Consider the following 6,848-nt stretch of genomic DNA (forward strand, 5'->3'; position numbering starts at 1 on the left):
GTGTGTGTGTGTGTGTGTGTGTGTGTGTGGGTGTGTGTGTTTGAGAGTGTCTGTGTTTGAGAGTGTGTGTGTGTGTGTGTGTGTGTGTGTGTGTGTGTGTGTGTGTGTGTGTGTGTGTGTGTGTGTGTGTGTGTGTGTGTGTGTGTGTGTGTGTGTGTGTGTGTGTGTGTGTGTGTGTGTGTGTGTGTGTGTGTGTGTGTGTGTGTGTGTGTGTGTGTGTGTGTGTGTGTGTGTGTGCCTATAACATCATTATAGCTGCCTTATGGATCACCCCTGATTGGAAGACTAAACAAATGCTGGGTTTCCATTGGTCCCTGCTTCAATTGTATTTAACATTTTAAAGTGATGACACATACATGCTTTTTCATAGCATAACATGCAAACCCAGCCTCTGTCCACTTACTACCTTATCTTCCCCATATGTTAGATTTTTGGATCCTATGTTTCTTGTGTGTTTTTGCATGTGAGGAATAATATTGTCAGTGAATATGTTTTTCTAATGTTTGTTTGTGCGTGTGTGTGTGTGTGTGTTTCAGATTCTTTGTGATGTATCTCATCAACAAAGATGAAACAGAGCACACAGGCCAGGTAAAGCAGCTCCTTCTCCACTGCTCTCAGTGAACACACATTACTGTGATGTGATGTGGTTAGTAAAGCTCAGCTCCAAACTGAACTACGCTGGTATGGATCAGTGTTGCCATGTGGTACACACAAAACATTTTCCACAGTTAGCTTGAAGCATACTGAGGACCTTTAATGGCTCAGTGTTTGAAGCTCACTCTGCTTTACTAACCTCATCAGCTGACATGATGTATAATGGTACTCTTTCCCAGGGCTGGAAAGTAACTAAAGTCATTTACTCAAGTATTGTACTTAAGTAAAATACAAATAGGTCAAAAGATTATTTATGTTTAATGCTACTTTATACTTCTACTCCACTACACATAGTTACTAGTTACTTTGGACAAATAAAAACACATTATATGAGACATGATATACTGATGGTGTAATGCAGTACTGTGCTACTGATCTACGCTGGTCCACTGGACCAACTACAGCACTAAAATGCCCTTATGTGTAAAAACAGGAAAACAAAAAAAACATAACAATATAATAATTTGAAAAAATCCATTCTGCAAAATTTGTGTTTTTACTTGTAATACTTTAGTTACATTTATCTGTTAATACTATATTCATTCTGAAATAGGTCATTCTATTTGTACTTTAAGTACATTTTGATGCTCTGTACATTTACTTAAGTAACATTCTGAAATAAGGACTTATTACTTGTAATGGGGTATTTTAAGACCATAGTATTTGTACTTTAACTCAAGTTAAGTATCTGAGTACTTCTTCCAACACTGTTCTTTCTGACCTCCTCCCATGTGTGTGTCCTGAAGGAGTCTTACGTATGGAAGATGTACCAGGAGCGCTGCTGGGAGTTTTTCCCTGCTGGAGACTGTTTCCGGAAGCAGTACGAGGATCAGCTGAACTGACCTGTTGCTCAGACTCTTCCTTCAGACTGTAACCTCTGAAGGCCCTCGCCTCCTCAAACCTTTCTTACTGCGCTCCACGGAGCCCCTGTTCTACTGACGAAGGGTTCTACTCTGACATTCTGATAGGATCTACTCTACAGGACCCCCCCAAGCCTTTCTCACAGCTCTTCCTCATCCAGACACTCAACTCGCCATCTCTGCCCCAACACCCAGCACACTTTTTTTGGAATGCTTTGAACTCTGACGTTGTACATAGAAAATATTAGAGTATATGCTGTACAGAATGTGACTGGTAGCACGTCAAGGATTATGGCTTGATCTTGTTCTACATTCACAGTGTCAAGCAAAAAATACTAAGGAATAAGGAGCACGAGTAAAAAGAAGGACCAAGGGACAGAGGAGAGTGGGGGACGATTGTTCCTGAAGGACAATTATTGACAAACAGAGAGCAGGCATTAGTATGACGAGTTTATCACTAATGTGTAAAATGCACGTTGCATGTAGGGACAGGGGGTGGACGTTAAAAAAGGAACACCTGTACAACCCTGCTGTAATCCAACACAACAGCTCTGCAATAATCACAACTTTGAGGAGAGTGTGTGTCCACCTTAGTCTTAGAGGTGAGTGCTTTGATTCAACTCTGAAGTGTTTTTAGTTTGTGCTACATGTCAGGTAGGGAGAATAAGGTCTGGAATCCAAACACCATCAAACTCAAAGTCAAAGTCTCCACAATGACTGCACAGTGGAATCTACACCTCCGTCAGCACCCCCCGCACATCCTGGTCCTCCTCACAGGGCCACTGTACTGGATTTAAGTAAAGTAAAGAAGCGCCCCTCCACTCAGTGTTTACATCGCAAGCTACGTAATCAACAGTCCATTTGTCCAGTGGAGCTGAAACTCAGCAACAAGTCACAATCCTCCTCAGCAACAAGTCACAATCCTCCTCAGCAACAAGTCACAATCCTCCTCAGCAGCAAGTCACAATCCTCCTCAGCAACAAGTCACAATCCTCCTCAGCAACAAGTCACAATCCTCCTCAGCAGCAAGTCACAATCCTCCTCAGCAACAAGTCACAATCCTCCTCAGCAGCAAGTCACAATCCTCCTCAGCAAGTTATCTGCATCTTTTTTTAAAGATCACAGAAATAAATCAATGTCACCAAATCTGAGCTTGCAAAAGTAGATGTTTGCCTTGGTATAAGCCTGGACTTAGAAAGTGTGTCCGTCCAACCATTATCACACCTGACACCCCCACAAGCCTTTGGTGTCACTGCTGGTCAAGGCTCAACAGCTGATACATGTTCAGCATGTGTTCTGTTTGTTATTGATCACAAAGCCTCTGCGTGTGACCAGAGGCGCCTCTTTTTCAATCTATTCTACATAATTAGGGCTTGCTCCGTACATTTAGTAATCAAATTATGGTTAGGTTTTATAAAAAGCAATAACAAAGCAGCAGGGGGGGGGGGAGTTATGCGAGTTATGCAAGCTCCAGGAGACAGAGGAATGTCAAAGAGCTTCAAGGAAGTGATTGTAAAGACTGAGGAGTCCACATGGTGTTCATGGGGAGTGGACTCACTGCAAACGGGAAATTATTCAACCTCTCAAAGATTCAACTCAGCATTCACATGTATATAGGCTGCCATACAAGGTGCACCTGCTCTCACACACACACACACACACACACACACACACACACACACACACACACACACACACACACACACACACACACACACACACACACACACACAATGGTGGCCATCAGGAGCAATCTGGTATCTTGCCCAAGGAAGCTTCAACATGTTTACATGGAATCTAACAACACATTCAGATCATGTAATGCAGTGCAAAGAGAGGTGTTACAATTGAAACATTTAAATCCTGTTTTATTATACCAGTCTGTCAGATGACATTTTAATAGTCATGCAAAGTTCTGGATTTTAGAGACACTCACAGTTGCCAGTTAATCAGCTATAGCTAGCTAAATGAAGGCGTTTAATCAGCTCGTACAAAACACTTTTTGTTAAAGAGTTTTAGAGGTGTTGATTCAACTGTATCATTTTGGAGACAGACGTTTCTGTTGCTGCTTTTGGTGTTTGTAATATTTAATGACTGCGAATAATGAATATAAATGAGTATGATTAAATATTAGAAGCACCTCTAACTGAGTTACAATACGTGTTTGGTCTGCCGGGGAACAGTTTACATTATTTGTGATGCTGCCATTACGACCACTTTACAGATGGACTCATCCTCAAGGCTTGGTTTTGTTTTATTGCAGACACACAAACTGTATACATCCTGTCACGAGCAATATAGGAATCAACATGGAGACATAACCCTCATACAGGAACACGTGTTGGATTTTATGCTTTTTTTTCAACTTTGTATTTTAATTGTTCCACCCCTCGATGCAAATCAGCAAAGATTACTGATAGAGTTTAAGTAGAAGCTTCCATGAGAAACATTTCATTACTACAACATGTAACCCTATAGGAGTTGGGTGTGCCATGAATGATATGATTATAATGATCCTTTCTATTGATGTTCACTGAAGCATTCCTCTGATTGGCAGTGTGTTAATTGAACGAATGCTGTCCTGGAAACATTTGAAATCAGAATGGTTTGTGGGATTTGTTCGTTTTTGTGGTGATGATCTTATGCAATACAGCAAAGAGAGTTACTCTTTTTGTTTAGACATTCTCCAAGAATATCTCAGAAAAAATGCCATTGCATGTTTATTATGCGGGTTTGATAAAAAAAAGTATTACATAGAAACTAAATCTATGTCACCCATAAATTGTTTAATATATATAATATATTATTTAAGATGAATTAAGATGTTGGTATTATTGTATTTAAGTGTTGTGGGCTTCATTGTAACTCTTCTAGTCCTTTACCACAAGTGCATCCCAAAAAGGAAGGGGCTTCTGCTTTCTGTTGGTCTCTGAGAGGAAGCTTTAGTATGCTTTCATTCAGGCTCAAGCAATAGCCACAGTGAGTGTATGGGGAGACTGACCATTGTACATTGCAAACAAAGGCAAAACAAATAAAGCTTGCTTAACTTTGTCTCAATTTAAAATAAAATTATTTATTCATTTTTTATCTATGTATTTTATTTGCTAAACAAACAATGTTGTGGAGATAAACCTGAAGTTGACCACTTAATGTTAAAGTTGCAATATATAAACATTACAATGTGGCTCTTTCCACATAACCATGTCATGCTGCCTGACACTCATCCTCCTTCAGATCTATCCCACGGTCGGTGGTCCTACTTTGTAAACCTTTTGAGAATGTTACATTTCCCCGGGCTACGCATCATATCTACACTTGGTTAAAAGTCACAAATTAGGATCATGTTTCTATAATTGCTAAACTATACATTTTGAAAACACAGCATTATTATTATAACGTGAAATTATTCCATGGACAGAGCCAGCTCTGTGATTGGCTGCCTACTCATTCAGACCCAAGCAACAGCCAATCACAGAGCTCTGCCTGACCTGTCACAATACAACTTTGCTAAGGGCATTTTTACATCAGAATGGATATAATTCCATGTTGTATTCATTATTAAAAGCAGTTTAAAACGGTGTTATTTAAATGTAAGATATTTTGGTTGTATTTATTAATAATATTTATTTCATAATGACTGATTAAATATTGACTATATTGGCTCTATAATAAGTGATCTACAGTATGATGCAGTGAGCGACATACAGTAAGCTAGCTCATGTTTTTGCTGTGACAAATGTCGGCTCACCACAGCTTATTATGTCCTAATAAGAGCACTGTGAAAACATGAATGGATCTGATCTGCTGGAGAGCCATCTCTACTGATCGCACCTTTAAAGATGTGTGAGGATGCATGAGTGCTATTGTTTAGCACCGATGACTCTGAACAGTGTTACAATTGTAACAGACATGTGTGTATATACATCAAGTATATAGCATTGCGTTCATTATGCCATACTGATGTCATGCCTATACTTTTTAGTTTTTATTTTCATTGCAATGCAACATCAGAGAGTATGCCATTTCTGAGTGGTATTTTGCTAATGTAAAAATAAACATTTTCCATATCGACCACAGAGGGTTTACTGAGGAGCAGGCTGATGCTGCTTCTCGGAGATACGTGTATAAAGAGGGACTGAGTCTGAGTTATGAATGGATTTGCATGTTTTTAAAAAATAAAGCTTTATTTACACATGAACACGGTGACAGGCTGCAGCTTGATCGACTCTTGACATATCTGACAATGTTTCAACAAATTATAAATAAAATAAAAGCTGGTCTTTAAGGCAGGCTGTCATTTTAAGCTTTACTTAACACGTCACACAATGTTTAAAGGTGGATGAATAATCATTACTATCAAAATCTAGGTACAAATTAGATTTTTTTTAATGTTTGCAAAACAATCACTACAGTTTACCCTTTTGTGGTCACAGGCACATCTACTCATACAATAATCATTATTGCCAATAAAAGGTTTAAAATAAATCTGTGATGAGACAGCATGGTGAACTGAGGTTGGGCTGTAGACTGTATATGGGTTAGGCTCAATGGAAAGATTATCAATTAGAGGGGGGTCTGCTCTAGCCGTCCCTAACTCCGCCCAACTTCTTAGAAGTAATGTGCGAGGAGGTGAAGGGTCAGAGGAGGCGGGCCCTGCATATGGCAAGCCATTTGAGTATTTATTCCATATCCTTAATATCAGACGGCAGCTGCTTACACTAGTTGGCACTCTGCTTTACTAGTTAAATAAAACATTATGCTAGTCACTCTTTTTCAGCAAAGTTGGTCATTCCTAGCATTCGGTGCCGTTTCAGCTAGGTTAATCAAAAATCAAAAACATCATTTTCCAAGTTTTTTAAAATGTTATCTGAATGATGGCTTGTTAAAGTATCAGAAAAATATTTTGGTCAAGCTCAGGATATTATGTTTAAAACATTTATTTTTTAACATCCCCAGTTACTGTGTGTCCACCCTGTTAATGTGAAAAATAGTAACAGGGTGGACGGTAAGAGGGTGGACATTGTATGCTAAACTTGGCTATTGCTACATGTGTGATGATAATCAAGCTAGCACTTGGTGACAACAGAAACATATACAGTATTTGATAGTTATATTCACCATATTTTCTAAATGTAAAAAAAATGATCAGTTTCCACTAAAAGTGAGCATATGGGTGGACATGTTATGTTTTACCCCAACAGTTAAGTTATTTAAAAAACATTTTAAAAAACGTTGAAGGAAGAATTGCATACACTCTCGCTCTTGAAGATGATTTTCCCACTCAAAATGTATCCTTCTTCTTGAATCATGGACTCAAGTCATTGACTTGAGTCA

General features: G+C 39.0%; 1 long non-coding RNA gene across 1 annotated transcript; it reads left to right on the forward strand.

Moving 5' to 3' along the window:
* The first annotated feature begins 536 nt into the window (after positions 1–536).
* Positions 537–5,585, forward strand: LOC104941510 (uncharacterized). Its single transcript, XR_797905.1, has 2 exons — positions 537–588; positions 1,401–5,585. It is a non-coding gene; the product is annotated as an uncharacterized lncRNA (long non-coding RNA).
* Positions 5,586–6,848: the final 1,263 nt, after the last annotated feature.

The sequence above is a fragment of the Notothenia coriiceps genome, unplaced genomic scaffold, assembly GCF_000735185.1.
Source record: "Notothenia coriiceps isolate Sejong01 unplaced genomic scaffold, NC01 NC01_scaffold00003452, whole genome shotgun sequence".
NCBI lineage: Eukaryota > Metazoa > Chordata > Actinopteri > Perciformes > Nototheniidae > Notothenia > Notothenia coriiceps.